The sequence below is a fragment of the Equus asinus genome, chromosome X (genome assembly GCF_041296235.1).
Source record: "Equus asinus isolate D_3611 breed Donkey chromosome X, EquAss-T2T_v2, whole genome shotgun sequence".
NCBI lineage: Eukaryota > Metazoa > Chordata > Mammalia > Perissodactyla > Equidae > Equus > Equus asinus.
In genome coordinates this window covers 137,823,058-137,842,061 of record NC_091820.1, presented here as the reverse complement: position 1 = coordinate 137,842,061, position 19,004 = coordinate 137,823,058, and positions in this window count along the sequence as shown.

Below are 19,004 nucleotides of genomic sequence, written 5' to 3'. Positions count from 1 at the left end.
ATAATCAAATTATTTTTACTTCCTCTAATTTGTTAACATAGGGAATTACAGTTGAAAGTACTTTCTCATGTTAAATCTTATTTTCATTCCTTAGATACAGACTTTGGTAATTTAATTCACTACTGTGTTGAATATGCTAGAAATTTATCTAGGATATTTGTTGCTATGTGAGTGAACTTGGCACAAATATTCTTTTTGTTATATATCTACAAATAGGTTTTGAATCAAGAATAGTTAGCCTGGGAGAATGAGTTGAACAACTGTCCACCTTTTTATATGTTTTGAAGAGTTGACATAAGATAGTGATTAGTTTTCCCTGACTATTTGGTAGAATTGGCCCCCTAAACTGCCTGTCCTGGAACATTTGAGGGTAGCTTGAGCTTTGAGTACAGTTTCAGTTTGTATCGTTAGATTAAGGTTTTCTGATTCTTTATGGGCTAACTTGCTCACTTTTTTTCCTAAAAAGTGGTCAGTTTCACTTAGAATTTCAAATTTAATGACATGATAGTTACAATGAAATGTTTTCTTACAGAAAGTTTAAAACATATACAATAGTAGAGAGAATAGCATAATGAACCCAGTATACCTGACATTCAGAATCAAAATCCTTAAATACATGGCCAATCTTGTTCCAATTATTTCCCCATCTAGCTGCATCTCAGCTGCTGGAATGATGTGAAGCAAATCCAAGACATCATATCATTTTATGTCTAAATAATTCAATATATGTTTCTAAAAGATAAGGACTTTTTTAATAAACCATAAACCCAATATAATTACCATTTCAAAAAAATTAAGTAAGCCATTAATATCATCAGTTATTTTTCATGTTTACTTGATGGTCTTATACTTTTTCAAAAATTTGAATTGGTGTCCAAATTTGTGAATTGGTTGTCCACACCAACAAGGCCAGCTGTGCCTGGCCCTGTTCTAAGTGCTTTGCATATCTTATCATAAGTCCTTAATGTGGAAAGCTTATGTGTAGGGAAAAGGAGGTCCAGAGAGGCCAAGTGACTTGCCTAAGACCTCACAGCAAGTTAGAGGCAGAGCCAGGAATTTAAATCCCAGGGTGTGAAACCTGTCACACCCTGGACCAAGGTGTGATGGTCCACACCTTGTGATTATTCATTATGTTCCTCAAGTCTTTTAAAAATCTATAAATTTTTATTTATAAAATAAACCAGTGGCCGAGTGGTTCAGTTTGTGTGCTCCGCTTTGGTGGCCTGGGGTTTTGCTGGTTCGGATTCTGGGCATGGACATGGCACCACTCATCAAGCCATGCTGAGGTGGTGTCCCACATAGCACAACCAGAAGGACCTACAACTAGAATATACAACTATTTACTGGGGGGCTTTGGGGAGAAGAAGAAGAAAAAAAGATTGGCAACAGATGTTAGCTTAGGTGCCAATCTTTAAAAAAAAACTATAAATTTCCCTCACATCACCTCTTTTTCCTTATAATTTCTTTTGTTGGAGAAAAAAAAACAGGGGAGTGACTGGCCCCGTGGCTGAGTGGTTAAGTTCGCGTGCTCCACTGCAGGCGGCCCAGTGTTTCGTTGGTTCGAATCCCAGCCGCAGACATGGCACCACTCATCAAACCACGCTGAGGCAGCGTCCCACATACCACAACTAGAAGGACCCACAACTAAGACTATACAACTATGTACTGGGGGGGGGGGGTTGGGGAGAAAAAGGAAAAAAATAAAATCTTTAAAAAAAAAAACCAGGGGAGAGTGATGTCAGCGTGATGGAGGAGTGAGCTTTCCCAGTAATCTCTCCCCTCCAACATACAGCAAAAAAGACATTCATACTTCAACAGAGGACATCCAAACAACACAAAAACACCTGAGAGACCCATACAGCCATATGATGGAGGGCAGAGAGGCTGGAGTGCCCCCTCAGAGGAGGTGGAACAGGGTAAGAGAAAACTTTGCTTCCTCCCCTAAAGACTGCGGACTGGGACCGCAGGAGGCCTTCAAGAGGGAAGTAACAGGGGAGGGGACATTCATTTGCAGGATCCCTGAATTTCCTTGCAGCCTAGAGGGAAGACTTCTACCAGGGTGAAAGCTTTCATGGGGGGTGACCTCATTAAGCCAACACCCCAGGAGAACAGATAGTGAGAGCAGAGTGAGAAAACCTCAAGAGCACGCAGTAGAAACCGCCCCTCCTCCCACCCACCCAGCACTGGCTCCAGCACCTGGCATCTTGGCAGAAGGCACAGGGCTCAGAATATGTGGCTTGTGACCCCCACCCAGTAGCTATAGGCAGTAACTGCAACCAAATAATACCAGGATGCATCAAAACAGAGCCATGCCCTCTAGCAATATCAAACATTATATTAAATCTCCAGACCAGAGAGAAAATGACAAGTACCCAGAAATCAGTCCTGAGGACACAGAAATATGTAACCTAAATGACAAAGAATTAAAAATAGTTATAAAAAACTCAGTGAGTTAAAAGAGAATGTAGGGAAACAATTCAACAAGTTCAGGAGCTACTTCACAAAATTGAAACTGTAAAGAAGAATCAATCAGAAATGTTAGAGATGAAAGGCACAATGGAAGAAATAAAACAAAATCTGGATTCCCTAAACATTCAAGTGGACATCACAGAGTAACATATTGGCATAATTGAAGATAGACATGTTGAAATGCTCCAGATAGAGGAGGAGAGACAACTAAGACTAAAAAGAAATGAAGAAAGTCTCTGAGAAATATCCAACTCAATTAGGAAATGCAACATAAGAATTGTAGGTATTCAAGAAGGAGAAGAGAAGGAGAACAGAGCAGAAAGCTTGTTCAAACAAATAATAGCACAGAACTTCCAAAACCTAGTGAAGGAGATGGAAGTCCATGTGGAAGAGACTGTCATATCTCCTAAATTTTTCAATGTCAAAAGACCTACAACAAGGCATATAGTAGTGAAACTGGCGAAAATGAATGACAAAGAAAGAATACTAAGGGCAGCAAGGCAGAAGAAAATAACATACAAAGGAACCCGCATCAGGCTTTCAGCAGATTTCTCCACAGAAACCTTACAGGCTAGGAGAGACTAGAATGGCATATTCAAATCTTTGAAGGGCAAAAACTTTCAGGCAAGAATACTCTATCCAGCAAAAATATCCTTCAGATATGATGGAGAAATAAAAACTTTCAGAGACAAACAAAAGCTAAGGGAGTTTGTAGCCATGAGACCCCTCCCCCCACAAGAAATCCTCTAGAAGGCCCTCATACCTGAAAAAGAAGGGAGAAAGGGATTATAAAGCACAGAGTAAGGAGATAAATAGGTAGACAGAATCAGGACAGGTTAGCAAATACTCAAGTATAGCATTAAAGATAAAGGTAAGGACAACACCAAAAGCAAAGATAATCTTGTCATCTTAACCACAAACTCACAACATAAAATGGAATAAGATGTGATGAAAACAACTTAGGAGGGGCAGAGGAAAGGGACTGAATAGGTTTAGTCTAAGGAAGTAAGAGGCCATCAGAAAATGGACTATCTTATCCACGAGATTTTTGAATACAAACCTCATGGTAACCACTAAACAAAAAAGCAGACCAGAGACACAAATAATAAATAGGAGAAAACAAAGAACCACATCATAAAAAACCACATAATTCAACTGGTAGACCAAAATACAGAGGATGAAAAACAAAGTAAATGCAGGAGAACCAGAAAATGAGTGATAAAGTGGCAGCATTAAGCCCCCATATATCAGTAATCACCCTAAATGTAAATGGATTGAATTCTCCAATAAAAAGACACAGAGTGGCAAGATGGATTAAAGAACACAATCCAACAATATGCTGCCTCCAGGAAACACATCTCAGCTCCAATGACAAACACAGGCTCAGAGTGAAGGGATGGAAGATGATACTCCAAGCTAATGGCAAACAAAAGAAAACAGGTGTTGCAATACTTATATCAGACAAAATAGACTTCAAGATAAGACAGGTAAAGAGAGACAAAGAGGGGCAGTATACAATGATCAGAGGGACACACCATTAAGAAGAAATAACACTATAAATGTCTATGCACCCAACACAGGAGCACCAAAGTACATAAAGCAACTATTAACAAACCTAAAAGAAGATATTGATAATACCACAATAATAGTAGGGGACCTCAACACTCCACTCACATCAACGGATAGATCATCTAAGTAGAAAATCAACAAGGGAACAGTGGAATTAAATGAAAAGCTAGACCAGTTGGACTTAATAGACTTATGTAGAACACTCCATCCCAAAACAGCAGAATACACATTCTTCTCAAACGTGCATGGAACATTCTCAAGGATAGACCGTATGTTGGGAAACAAGGCACAAGAAGATTGAAATAATAAGCATCTTTTCCAATCACAATGCTATAAAGCTAGAAATTAATTACAAGAAAAAAACTGAGAAAGGCACACAGATGTGGAGACTAAGCAACATGCTATTGAACAAGCAATGGATCATGGACAAAATTAAAGGAGAAATAAAAAAATATCTGGAGACAAATGAAAATGAAAACATACCATACCAACTCTTATGGGATGCAGCAAAAGCCATATTAAGAGGGAAATTCACTAAAGATAAGACCTGAAACCATAAGACTTCTAGAAGAAAATATAGGCAGTACACTCTTTGACATCAGTATCAAAAGGATCTTTTCAGACACCATGTCTTCTCAGACAAAGGAAACAATAGAAAGAATAAACAAATGGGACTTCATCAGACTAAAGAGCTTCTTCAAGGCAAGGGAAAACAGGATTGAAACAAACAAACAACCCACCAATTGGGAAAAAATATTTGCAAGCCATATATCTGACAAAGGTTAATCTCTATACTACATAAAGAACTCACACAACTCAACAACAAAAAATCAAACAACCCAATAGAAAAATGGGCAGGGGACATGAACAGATATTTTTCCAAAGAAGATATATGGATGGCCAATAGACACATGAAAAGATGCTCATCATCACTAATCATCAGGGAAATGCAAATCAAAACTACACTAAGATATCACTTTACACCCGTTAGATTGGCAAAAATAACCAAAACACAAAGTGACAAATGTTGGAGAGGTTGTGGAGGAAAAGGATCCCTCATACACTACTGGTGGGAATGCAAACTGGTACAGCCACTATGGAAAACAGTATGGAGATTTCTCAAAAAATTAAAAATAGAAATACCATATGACCCAGCCATCCGACTACTGGGTATCTATCCAAAGAACTTGGAATCAGCAATTCCAAAAGTCCCATGCACCCCTATGTTCATTGCAGCATTATTTGCAATAGCCAAGGCGTGGAAGCAACCTAAGTGCCCATCAACTGATGATTGGATAAAGAAGATATGGTCTCTCTCTCTCTCTCTCTGTATGATGGACTACTACTCAGCCATAAAAAAGATAAAATCGTCCCATTCAAAACAACATGGATGGGCCTTGAGGGTATTATGTTAAGTGAAATAAGTCAGATAGAGAAAGACAATCTCTGTATGACTCCATTCATATGTGGAAGTTAAACATGTAGACAAAGAGGACAGATTAGTGGTTACCAGGGGAAAGGGGAGGTGGGGGGTGGGTGCAAAGGGTGAAGTGGCGCATCTACAACACGACTGACAAACAATAATGTACAAGTGAAATTTCAGAAGGTTGTAAACTATCATAATCTTAATAAAAAGTAAAAAAAAAAAAAAGAGGGAAATTCATCGCAATACAGGCTCACCTTAACAAACAAGAAAAATCCCAAATAAGCAATATCAAACAACACCTAACAGAATTAGAAAAAGAAGAACAAGCTAAGCCCAAAGTCAGCAGAAGGAGAGAAATAATACAAATCAGAGCAGAAATAAATGCTATTGAAATAAAAAAGGCAGTAGAAAGAATCAGTTAAACAAGAGCTGGTTCTTGGAGAACATAAATAAAATTGACAAACCCATGGCCAGACTTACAAATAAAAAAGGAGAGAAAGCTCAGGTAAATAAAATTAGAAATGAAAGAGAATAAATAACAACAGATACCACAGAAATACAAGGTATTATAAGAGAATACTATGAAAAACTATATTCCAACAAAATGGACAATCTACAGAAAATGGATAAATTCTTAGACTCTTACAACCTCTCAAAGCTGAATCAAGAAGAAATAGATAATCTGAATGGACCAATCACAAGTAAAGAGATTGAAACAGTAATCAAAAGCATCCCAAAGAATAAAAGCCCAGGGCCAGTTGGCTTCCCTGAGGAATTCTACCAAACTTTCAGAGGACTTAATACCTATCCTTCTCAAGCTAGTCCAAAAAAATTAGGGAAGATTGAATGCTTCCTAACACATTCTACGAGGCCAACATCACTCTGATAGCAAAGCCTGACAAGGACAATACAAAAAAGGAAAACTACAGGCCAATATTGCTGATGAACATAGATGCAAAAATCCTCAACAAAATATTGGCAAACCTGATACAGCAATACATCAAAAAGATCATACATCATGACCAAGTGGGATTTATACCAGGGACACAGGGATTGTTCAACATCCACAAATCAATCAATGTGATACACCACATCAACAAACTGAGGAATAAAAACCACATGATCATCTCCATAGATGCAGAGAAAGCATTTGACAAGATCCAAAGCCATTTATGATAAAAACTCTTAACAATATGGGGATAGAAGGAAATTACCTCAACATAATAAAGGCCTTATATGACAAATCCACAGCCAACATCATACTTAATGGGGAAAAACTGAACATGGTACTTCTGAGAACAGTAACAAGACAAGGATGCTCACTATCACCCCTCTTATTCAACATAGTACTGGAGGTTTTGACCAGAGCAATTAGGCGAGAGAAAGGAATAAAAGGAATCCAAATAGGGAGTGAAGAAGCGAAACTCTCACTGTTTGCAGATGACATGATCTTATATATAGAAAACCCTAAAGAATCTGTCAGAAAACTGTTATAAATACTTAAAAACTACAGTAAAGTTGTGGGGTACAAAATCTACCTACAAAAATCAGTTGCATTTCTATACTCTAATAACAAACTTACAGAAAGAGAACTCAAGAATACAATTCCATTTACAATCTCAACTAAAAGAATAAAGTACCTAGGAATAAATTTAACCAAGGATGTGAAGGACTTATACAATGAAAACTATAAGACATTATTGAAAGAAATAGATGATGCCATAAAGATATGGAAAGAGGTGCCATGCACATGAATTGGAAGAATAAAGATAGCTAAAATGTCCATGTTACCCAAAGCAATCTACAGATTCAATGCAATCCCAATCAGAATCCCAATGACATTCTCCATGGAAATAGAACAAAAAATCCTAAAATTCATATGGGGCAACCAAAGACCCTGAATTGCTAAAGTAATCCTGAGAAAAAAGAACAAAGCTGGAGGCATCACAGTCCCTGACTTCAAAATGTGCTACAAAGCCATAGTGATCAAAATAGCATGGCAATCATACAAAAACAGGCACACAGGTCAATGGGACAGAACTGAAAGCCCAGAAATAAAACCGCACTTCTACGGACAGTTGATCTTCAACAAAGATGCCAAGAACATACGAAGGAGAAAAGACAGTCTCTTCAATAAATGGTGTTTGGAAAACTGGACAGCCACATGCAAAAGAGTGAAAGTAGACCATATCTCACACCACACACAAAAGCAGATTCAAAATGGATCAAAGACTTGAAGATAAGTCCTGAAACCATAAAACTCCTGAAAGATAATATAGGTAGTATGCTCTTTGACATCAAACTTAAAAGGATCTTTTCAAACACTGTCTTCTCAGACAAGAGAAACAAAAGAAAAAATAAACAAGTGGAACTACATCAGACTAAAAAGCTTCTACAAAGCAGAAGAAACCAGGGTCAAAACAAAAAGACAACCCACCAACTGGGAGAAAATATTTGCAAATCGTATCTCTGACAAGGGGTTAATCACCATAATATATAAAGAGCTCACACAACTGAACAACAAAATCAAACAGCCCGATCAAAAAATGGGCAGAGGATATGAACAGACATTTTTCCAAAGAAGATACACAGATGGCCAATAAACATATGAAAAGATGTTCAACATCACTAATCATCAGGGAAATGCAAATCAAAACTACACTAAGATACCACCTTATGCCTGTTAAAATGGCTATAATCACTAAGACTAAAAATAACAAATGTTGGCGAGAGTGTGGCGAAAAGGGAACCTTCATACACTGCTGGTGGGAATGCAAACTGGTACAGCCACTATGGAAAACAGTATGAAGATTCCTCAAAAAAGTAAAAATAGAACTACCATATGACCCAGCTATCCCACTACTGGGTATCTACCCAAACAACTTGAAATCAGCAATCCAAAATAATATACATACCCCTATGTTCATTGCAGCATTATTCACAATAGCCAAGACACGGAAACTAGCCAAGTGCCTGACTGATGATTGGTATATATACAATGGAGTACTACTCAGCCATAAAAAATACAAAATCATCCCATTTGCAACAACATGGATGGACATGGAGGGAATTATGCTAAGCGAAATAAGCCAGACTGAGAAAGACAAACACCAGTTGATTTCACTCATATGTGGAATATCAACAAACACATGGACAAAGAAAACAGTTCAGTGGTTACCAGGGGAAGGGAAGTGAGGGCTGGGCACAGGAAGTGAAGAGGAGAACTTATGTTGTGACAGACAAGAAATAATGTACAACTGAAATTTCACAATGATGTGAACTATTATGAACACAGTTAAAAAACTAAAATAAAAAAACACAAGCAAAAAAAAAATTTTAAAAAACAGGTCATGCGTTCTGTCCAGTTTTTTTATAGTGTATATTTTACTTAATGTAACACTTTGATGTCCTTTAACATGTTTTTCAGCCTTTTGCATTTCTTTTAATTAGTGGTTACAGGTATAAGCTTGATTAGATTAAGTTGCTTGTGTGTTGGTTTGTTTTATTATTGTTGCTTTCCAAGATGAGTCCATAGGTGATGCTGTGTACTTCCATTAGCAAGCACATGATGTGTGGTTGTCTTCCTTAGTGCTGATGCTGGCAGACATTGATGGTGATACCTTTATCCTTTAATCCATTTTGGAGTTGCAGGATGGTCATTCTCTCATTCTCTCTGTCTTTTTTGGTTTATTAGCAGAAATACTTCTACTTGTAGAAACTTTTCCTTGTCCACATCCACGATTTGGTTATACTGAGGGAAAGGTATAACATGTTTGTAGTATTCTCTTATAATATTTAAATCTTTTCTGCATCTGTATTTTGTACAATTTTATTTAACTTATATTGTTTATTTGTGTGTCTTTCTTTAGTAATGGATTGTATTTGAAAAAATATCTATTTTATAAGTATTTCCAAAGAAGTGGCTTTGTTATTTAGCTCTACTCTTAGCTATTTCATTATTTATGCATTTATATTCATCATTTCTTACCTTCTACTTCCTTAGATTAATTATAGTATTCATTCCCTAGCTTCCTGAATTGCTTGGATGTTTTCGTTACTTCTTATTTTCTAATACATTCAATTTCCCTCTGAGTATCACTTGGGCTATATCACACAGCTAGTGTTATATAGCTTTATGTGTATTGCTTAAATATTTTACAAGTTGAGTATATCACTATTATTTTCATTATCAGAATTTTTTCACCATATGTATACAAATACTAGAGAGTGCAAAAATTATTATTTTAATTAATTTATTTTTATTAAGACAGTTTTTTAAGAGAAGTTTAAGGTTCACAGCAAAATTGTGGGAAAGTACAGAGATTGCCCATACACCCCCTGCCCCGACATGTGCATAGCCTTCCCCATTATCAACAGCCCTCATCAGAGGGATACAATTGCTATAACTGATGCACCTACATTGACACACCATAATAACCCAAAGTCAATAGTTTACATTATGGTTCACTCTTGGTGTTGTACATTCTCTGGGTTCTGATAAATGTATAAAATATATCCATCATTATGGTATCACTGCCCTAAAAATTCTCTGTGCCCATGCCTATTCATCCCTCTCCCTGCCTCAACTCCTGACAACTGCTGATTTTTTTTGTCTCCATAGTTTTGCCTTTTCCAGAATGTCATATAATTAGAATCATGCAGTATGTAGCCTTTTCAGATTGGCTTCTTTCACTTAATAATATGCATTGAAGTTTCTTCCATGTCTTTTCATGGCTCAATAGCTCATTTCTTTTTAGCGCTGAATAATATTCCATTTTCTGGATGAAACACAGATTATTTATCCACTCATCTGCTGAAGGACATCTTGGTTGCTTCCAAGTCTTGGCAATTATGAATAAAGCTGCTGTAAACATTCATGTGCAGGTCTTGTGTGGACATAAGTTTTCAACTCCTTTGGGTAGATGCCAAGGAGAATGATTGCTGGGTCATATGGTAAGAGTATGTTTAGTTTTGTAAGAAACCTCCAAACTGTCTTCCAAAGTAGCTGTACCATTTTGCATTCCCACCAGCAATGAATAAGAGTTCCTGCTGCTCCACATTCTCATCAGCATTTGGTGTTGTCACTGTTCCAGGTTTTCGCTTTTCTAGTAGGTGTGCAGTGGTATCTTGTTGTTTTAATTTGAGTTTCCCTGGTGACATATGGAGTATAGCATCTTTTTATATGCTTATTTCCCACCTGTATGTCTTCTTTGGTGAGGTATCTGTTAAGGTCTTTGGCCCATTTTTAAATTAGGTTGTTTGTCTTCTTATTTTTGAGTTTTAAGTGTGCTTTATAAACTTTAGATAACAGTCCTTTGTCAGATATGTCTTTTGAGAATATTTTGTCCTACTCTGTGATTTGTCATCTCATTCACTTGACATTGATTTTCACAGAACATAACTTATTAATTTTAAGGAAGTTCAACTTATCAGTTGTTTCTTTCATAGATTGTGCCTTTGGTGTTGCATCTAAAATGTCATCACCATACTCAGGCTAATCTAGGATTTCTCCTATATTATCTTCTAGGAATTTTATAGTTTTGCATTTTGAATTTAGGTCTGTGATCCACTTTGAGTTAATTTTGGTGAAGGGTGTAAGGTCTGTGCCTAGATTAATTTTTTTGCATGTGGCTGTCCAGTTGTCCAACATCATTTGCTGAAAAGACTGTCTTTTTTCCATTGTATTGCCTTTGCTATTTTGTCAAAGATTATTTGACTGTATTTATGTTTGTCTATTTCTGGTAGCTCTATCCTGTTTCATTGTTATATTTGTCTGTTCTTTCACCAATACCACACTCTCTTGATTACTGTAGTCTTATAGTAAGCCTTGAAGTCAGGTGGTGTCAGTCCTCCAGCTTTATTCTTCTCCTTCAATATTGTGTTGGCAATTCTGGATCTTTTTCCTCTCCTTATAAACATTAGAATGAGTTTGTTGATATCTACAAAATAACTTGCTGGGATTTTGATTGGGATTGCATTGAATCTATAGGTCAATTTGGGAAGAACTGACATTGACAATATTGTGTCTTCCTATGCATGAACATGGAATATCTCTCCACTTATTTAGTTCTTTGAATTTGTTCATTGGAGTTTTGTAGATTCTTATATAGATCATGTACACATTTTGTTAGACCTATATCTAAGTATTCATTTTGGGGGGTGCTAATGTAAATGGTATTGTGTTTTAATTTTAAATTTCACTTGTTCATTGTTGGCATATGGAAAATCATTTACTTATGTATATTAACTTTGCAACCTGCAACCTTGCTATAATCACTTATTAGTTCCAGGTGTTTTTTTGTTGTGTTGATTCTTTCATATTTCTACATAGAAACATTTCATGTTTTTACATAGACAATCATGTCATCTGCAAAAAACGACAGTTTTATTTCCTCCTTCCCAATCTGTATATCTCTTATTTCTTTTTCTCATCTTATCACATTAGCTAGAACTTGTAGTACCATGCTGTCAAGGAGTGGTGAGACGGGACATCTTTCCCTTGTTCCTGATCTTAGTGAGAAAGCTTTGAGTTTCTCACCATTATTAAGTATGATGTTAGTTGTAGGGTTTTTGTAGGTGTTCTTTATCAAGTTGAAGAAGTTTCCCTCTAGTCCTACTACTGAGAGTTTTTATCATGAATAAGTGTTAGATTTTGTCAAATGCTTATTCCACATCTATTGATATGATCATGTGATTTTTTTTAGCCTATTGATGTGAAAGATTACATTAATTGATTTTTTTTTTGAGGAAGATTAGCCCTGAGCTAACATCTGCCACCAATCCTCCTCTTTTTGCTGAGGAAGATTGGCCCTGAGCTAACATCTGTGCCCATCTTCCTCTATTTTATATGTGGGACCCATGCCAAAGCATGGCTTTGATAAGCGGCTTGTTGGTCTGTGCCTAGGATCCAAACCTGTGAACCCTGGGCCACCAAAGCAGAGCGTGCAAATCCAACCACTGTGCCACCAGACTGGCCCTTATATTAATTGATTTTTGAATGTTGAACCAGCCTTGCATACTTGGTGTAAATCTCACTTTGTTGTGGTGTATGATTCTTTCTGTACATTGTTGGATTCAATTTGCTAATATTTTGTTGAGGATTTTTGCATCTATGTTCATGAAGATATTGGTCTGTAGTTCTCTTTTCTTGTAATAACTCTCTCTAGTTTTAGTGTTAGGGTAATGCTGGCTTCATAGAATGAGTTAGGAAGTATTCCTTCCACTTCTATACTCTGAAAGAGGTTGTAGAGAATTAGTAAAATTTCTTCCTCAAATGTTGTTTTGGTTCAGGTTCACCAGTGAGCCCGTCTGGACTTGGTTCTTTCTGTTTTGGAAGTTTCTTTTAATTTATTTAGTTTGGAAGTTTTCTTTTCAATTTCTTTAATAGATATAAGCCAATTCAGATTGTCTATTTCTTCTTATGTGTGTTTTGGCAGATTGCCTCTTTCAAGAAATTGGCCTATTTCACCTAGGTCATCAAAGTTCTGGGCATAGAGTTCATACTATTCCTTTATTATCATTTTACTGTCCATAGGATCTGTAGTGATGTCCTCTCTTTCATTTCTGATATTAGTAATTTGTGTCTTCTCTCTTTTTTTGCTCAGTTAGCCAGGCTTATCAATTTCATTGATCTTTTCCATAAACTGGCTTTTAGTTTCATTGATTTTCTCTATTGATTTCCCATTTTCAACTTCATTGATTTATGCTCTAATTCTTATTATTTCTTTCCTTTTATTTACTTTGAATATAATTTGCTCTTCTGTTTCTAGTTTCCTATGGTGGAAACTTAGATTATTGATTTTAGATTTTTTCTTTCATAATACATGCATTCAGTGCTATAAATTTTCTCCTAAGCACTGCTTTCTCTGCATCGCACAATTTTGATAAGTTGCATTTTCATTTTCATTTAGTTCAAAATATTTTTTAGTTTCTCTTGAGATTTCTTTTTTGACTCATGTGTTATTTAGACATGTGTGCTTTAATCTGAAAGTATTTTGAGATTTCCCAACTATCTTTCTGTTATTGATTTCTAGCTTAATTCCATTGTGGTCTGAGAACAGAAATCTTTTAAATATGTTAAGGTGTGTTTTATGGCCCTGAAAGTGGTCTGTCTTGGTGAATGTTACATGTGAGCTTGAGAAGAATGTGTATTCTGCTGCTGTTGGATGAAGTAGTTTATAAATGTCCATTATATCTGGTTGACTGATGATTTTTTTGTTTTTGGCTGAGGAAGATTCGCTCTGAGCTAACATCCACTGCCAATTTCTCTTTTTGTACATGAGCCACCACCACAGCATGGCCACTGACAGACGAGGGATGTAGGTCCATGCCTGGAAACCGAACCTGGGCCACTGAAGCAGAGTGCACTGAACTTAACCACTAAGCCACCAGGACTGGCCTGATTGATGATGTTTTGAGTTAAACTATGTCCTTATTGAATTTCTGCCTGGGGGATCTGCCTGTTTTTCATAGGAGGATGTTGAATTCTCCAACTATGATGGTGAATTCATCTATTACTCTTTGCAATTCTATCAGTTTTTGCTCCAAACAGTCTGACATTCTTTTGTTAGGTGCATATGCATTAAGGATTGTTATGTCTTCTTGGAGCATTAGCCTCTTTATCTATATTGAATGGCTTCCTTTACATGATAATTTTCTTTGCTTTGAAGTCTGCTCTGTTTGAAATTAATACAGCTACTCTTGCTTTCTTTTGATTAGAGTTAGCATGGTATATTTTCCCCCATCCATTTACTTTTAATCTATATGGGTCTTTGTATGTAAAGCAGGTTCTTGAAGACAACATATAATTAGGTCTTGTGAGTTTCTGCTATGGTAAGTTTTGACTACCTGTATTTGCCTGCCTGTCTCTCCAATATTGGGATCATGGCTTGTCCTGTGTCATCATCTCTCCTATGGATCCAAGAAGAGTTGCTGATTTTTCAGTCTGTTCAGCTTTTTATTCATTTTAAGGAAGGATTGGCAACTTTCAAGTTCCTTACATGTGGAACGGGAAACTAGACATCTAAAAATTATATTTGAGAAGGCTATGAAGAGGATAAGAGAGATAAAATGTAATTTGGAGGAGATTTCAGGGTTCAGGGATATTTTATTTTTTTATTAGTTATAAAGAGACAAACATATTTAACTGCTGGTCAGAGTTGGTTTATCCAAGGAACTCAAAGAAATTTAACACTAGAAAATCAATCAATGTATTTGGCCTCGTGTAACAGTCAGGGATTGCTGAGGAAAATAGAAGCCCCTCTAAATATTTAACACAGTGAAAAATTAATGCAGAGGACTGGTTACACAAGTGATGGAGAAGCCAAGTGATGGAAAGCGGGGGAACCTCATCTTTAACAACATGAGAAAGTCAATCCGACCTCCAGGCTGCAAGAACAAAGAGAGATGGTAGTGTTACTGGAAACTAGGTGTTTGATTCAACAGGATCTGGAGCCATGGTGGGCCAATGTGATGGTGGCTGGACCCATGGAGAACATGTAGCCATTGAAGGAAAAGTCATATGATGCAGAGGAAGAAGGATAAAAACTCTGACTGCTCTATCCTTCTGGGTTCTAATCTCCTGCTGGTGCCTCCAGTTGGCTGAACTAAAATGTTAGCAAAAATTGGTGAGCCTAGGAATTGCGGCCTTCAGGGGTTAGCCTCTGTATAATAGAGAGCAGAGCAGGGGAAGAATGAGGAATGGATCTGGGGACAAATAGGCCTAGGACTGCCTTACTATAGTAACAGATTGAATGAGAAAAATCATATCTAATCTGATCAATAAAGATATTTAATAAAAATCTACATCCATTCATAATAAAAAGAAATGTTAGCCCTAGAGTATAAAATGTATATCCATGAGTCCATACTGATAGAAATAAATTACTGGATAAGTAAATAAATGGAAAATAGATAAATCTCCCACACAGAAGAATTATAAATCATTTATGTAGATATTTCCCACTTAAGGAAGGGGAGCATAACTCCTTACTCCTTAAGTGTGTGCAGTGCATAGTGATTTCCTTCCAAAGAAAGTACAATGTGAAAAGGGTGGGGAGAGTAACTTTACAGTAGAGAGGCCTGAAAAATATGACCTCAACTAGCTGATCAAGATTAAAATCAACAGTTATAAGTCATGTTGATTGTATGTACCCTTGATATGATATCATGACAATAGCACTTTACCTCTGTGTTCTTTCTCCCCAAAACCCATAACCCCAGTCTCATTATGATAAAGTCATCAGAAAAATTCCAAGAGAGTGGCATCCTACAACATACCAGACCAGTACTCCTCAAAATTGTCAAGGTCCTCAAAAATAAGGAATGCATGAGAAATTGTCACAGCCAAGATTATCGTTGGGAAGCATGATAACTAAATGTGATATGGGATCTTGTATGGGATCCAGAAACAGAAAAAAGACAGATAAAAGCTAAGGAAATCTGAATAAAGTCTAGATTTTTGTTAATAACATTGCAACAATATTCATTCATTAGTTGAGACAAATGTACCATATTAATATAAGATGTTCATAATAGAGGAAACTGAGTGTGGAGCCTATGGGAACTCTTGGTACTACTATCCTTGCAATTTTTTGTAAATCTAAAACTATTCTAAAATCAAACGTTTATTAAAAAATGAGAAGGGGCTGTCCCTGTGGCCGAGTGGTTAAGTTCACGCGCTCTGCTGCAGGTGGCCCAGAGTTTTGTTGGTTCAAATCCTGGGCGCGGACATGGCACTGCTCATCAAACCACGCTGAGGCAGCGTCCCACATGCCACAACTAGAAGGACCCACAATGAAGAATATACAACTATGTACCGGGGGACTTTGGGGAGAAAAAGGAAAAAATAAAATCTTAAAAAAAAATGAGAAAAGAGAAAATTTAGCCAACTAGGTAAAGTATAAGTATGAAAAACCTATAGCAAACATCATACTTATATGGAGAAAAGCTGAAAGCTTTTAATTTGAAACTGGGAACTAGACAAAGATACCTGCTATTACCATTTCTACTCAATATTTTGATAGAAATACTAGCCAGTGCAATAATGGGAAGCAGAAAGATAGAAGAGATAACATCAGAAAACAAGAAACAAAGCTTCCATGATTAACAGATGATTAGATTGTGTGTGAAGAAAATTAAAAAAAACTAAAGTTAAACTGTTCAATCAATAAAAGTGTATATAAAGGTTGCTGGGTTTAATATCATTATACAAAAAGTAAACTTTGTTTCTACAGCAACAAACAGTATGAAAATGAAAGTAAACAAAATGAAATTTGTAACTTATCATATCAAAATATAAAGTACCAAGAATATTCTAACCAAAGAACATTTAAGAACTTTATGGAAAAAATGCTATTTAGACAAATTAATAAAGATCTACATAAATATAAAATATAATACCATCGTGGATGTGAATATTCAATATTGTAAATATGTTAATTCTCCATAAAATTAATCTACAGATTAACTATAACCCCAATAAAAAGCCCAAAATGCTTTGTGGGTGAATGTGTGTATTTATGTGCATGTGTATATGAAATATGACACAATGATTCTAAAATTTAAAGTGACATTCACTAGGCCAAGAATAACCAAGACACTCTTGAGGTAATAGATGATAAGAGGAGTTATGCTACTAGATAAGTAAGAATTGCTAAAATGCTATAGTAATTAAGTTTGTGGTATGGATGCAGGGGTTAACAAACAGACCAGTGGAACCGAATAGAGCCCTGAAACAGACATGCTTATATATGGACCCATGATTTATGAAAAAAGCACAATTTTAGAGCAGTGGGGAAAGGACAGTCTTTTAAATAAATGACAGTGAAACAACTGGATACCCATATAGAAACAAAATGCAATTGGAACCCTCCTGTTGCTATGCAAAAATCAACTGCAGAGGGATTAAAGACCTACTTTTTAAATTATTATGAAAATTTTCAACCATACATATAAGTATACAGAATGGTAAAATATATTCATATATTCTTTCATCTAGAGAGCCAGCAGTCTAGGTCAAGTAGGGCATGAATAATGCTGGAAGAGAAAGGACTGAAATATCTGGGGACATTGGTCAGATCAGTAACAAAAAGGGTAGAGATGATATAAATTGGGGAGGAGAAGAGGAAATGATAGTTCCTTCTGCCCCCTTGTCTCCATCATTGATGGCCTTGCCACCTTCTTGGGCCTTTGCTTTCAAAGAGCAGGACCTGGTAGTTAGTAGTGGCTTGGGAGAAAGCTACCTGGGCCAATGATCTGCTCATTTTGCCTCCCAATATACCAGTCTTTCTGCTGACCTCTGGAGCTCTGGAGAGTATGTCTTGACACACTCTTGCATGTATGACATAACAATGTGATTCCAGAGTCTCATGACAAGGGGATGTTGAATTGACTACAGACACTCTGAACAGGCCCAGGAGAGCTTTACTGACTTAGAGGTAGTGCTAGGTTGTGGACATGTGATTGGAGCAGAGTCCTACCTCCCTCTCCACCTGGATGAGAGCTCTTACTAGGAGAAAGGACTTGGAGGCCCTGGCCTCTCTCTCCTTTTTACTCCAGTCAAGGTGTCCTGCAGATCCTGTTGTCTTGCAGAAAACTCTTTCTGTAGACCCCCACCACTGGGGCTTGGGGTACTTAACGGGGAAATGAAGGGGTCTCTCTCTTTCCTGAGGTCAGGCAAACTCTAAATGGGGAAAGGACAGGAATCATGGAATGGTTCCACAGTGGTCAGGGATTTTCAAAATATCATGACTGCAGATGAACTACACAACTTTAACGTAGGCAGTGAAGACATTGAAATTGTTAAAGATTTTGTTTACCTTGGTTCAGTCAACTTAAATGGAGACTGCAGTCAAGGAATCAAGAGAAAACTGTGAGAATGTTGAAAGGGCAGCAATGAAAGAATTAAAATCATCATGTGTAAGGAAGAGTCATTAGAGACTAAAGCCAAGATTATCCAAACCCTCATATTCCCAATTACTATGTACGAGTGCAAAAGGTGGACAGTGAAGAAGGCTGACAGTGAAAGAATTTATTCATTTGAAATATGTTCTTGAAGGAGAGCTCTGTGGATACTCTGGACTGCCAGAAAGATGAACAAGTAGGTTCCAGAGCAATTTAAGCCTGCACTTTCTTTGCTGGAGGCAAAAAAAAAAAAAAAAAAAAAAAAAGACAAAACTGAGGCTGCCCTGCTTTGAGCATGGTTCTTTGGAAAAGACAATAATGTTGGGAAAAGTAGAAAGCAGCATGGAAAGAGGAAGACCAAATATGAGATATATTGATTCCAATAAAGGAAGCCATAGGCTTGAGTCTACAGAAGCTGAGTAGGGCTGTTGAGGATAGGACATTGTGGACATTACACATTCATAGGGTTGCCAGGAGTTGGAGCTGACTTGATGGCACCTAACAATGGGGAGCTTCCAGAGATGCCAGTGGGAGGGTCTCCCCCTCTAGCACATGGACTATCACTAGTCTGGGAAGGATGTGTTGTCCTTCCACCATCAAAATGGGATTTGAGGCTCCTTATTGGAAAGGCTTCAGG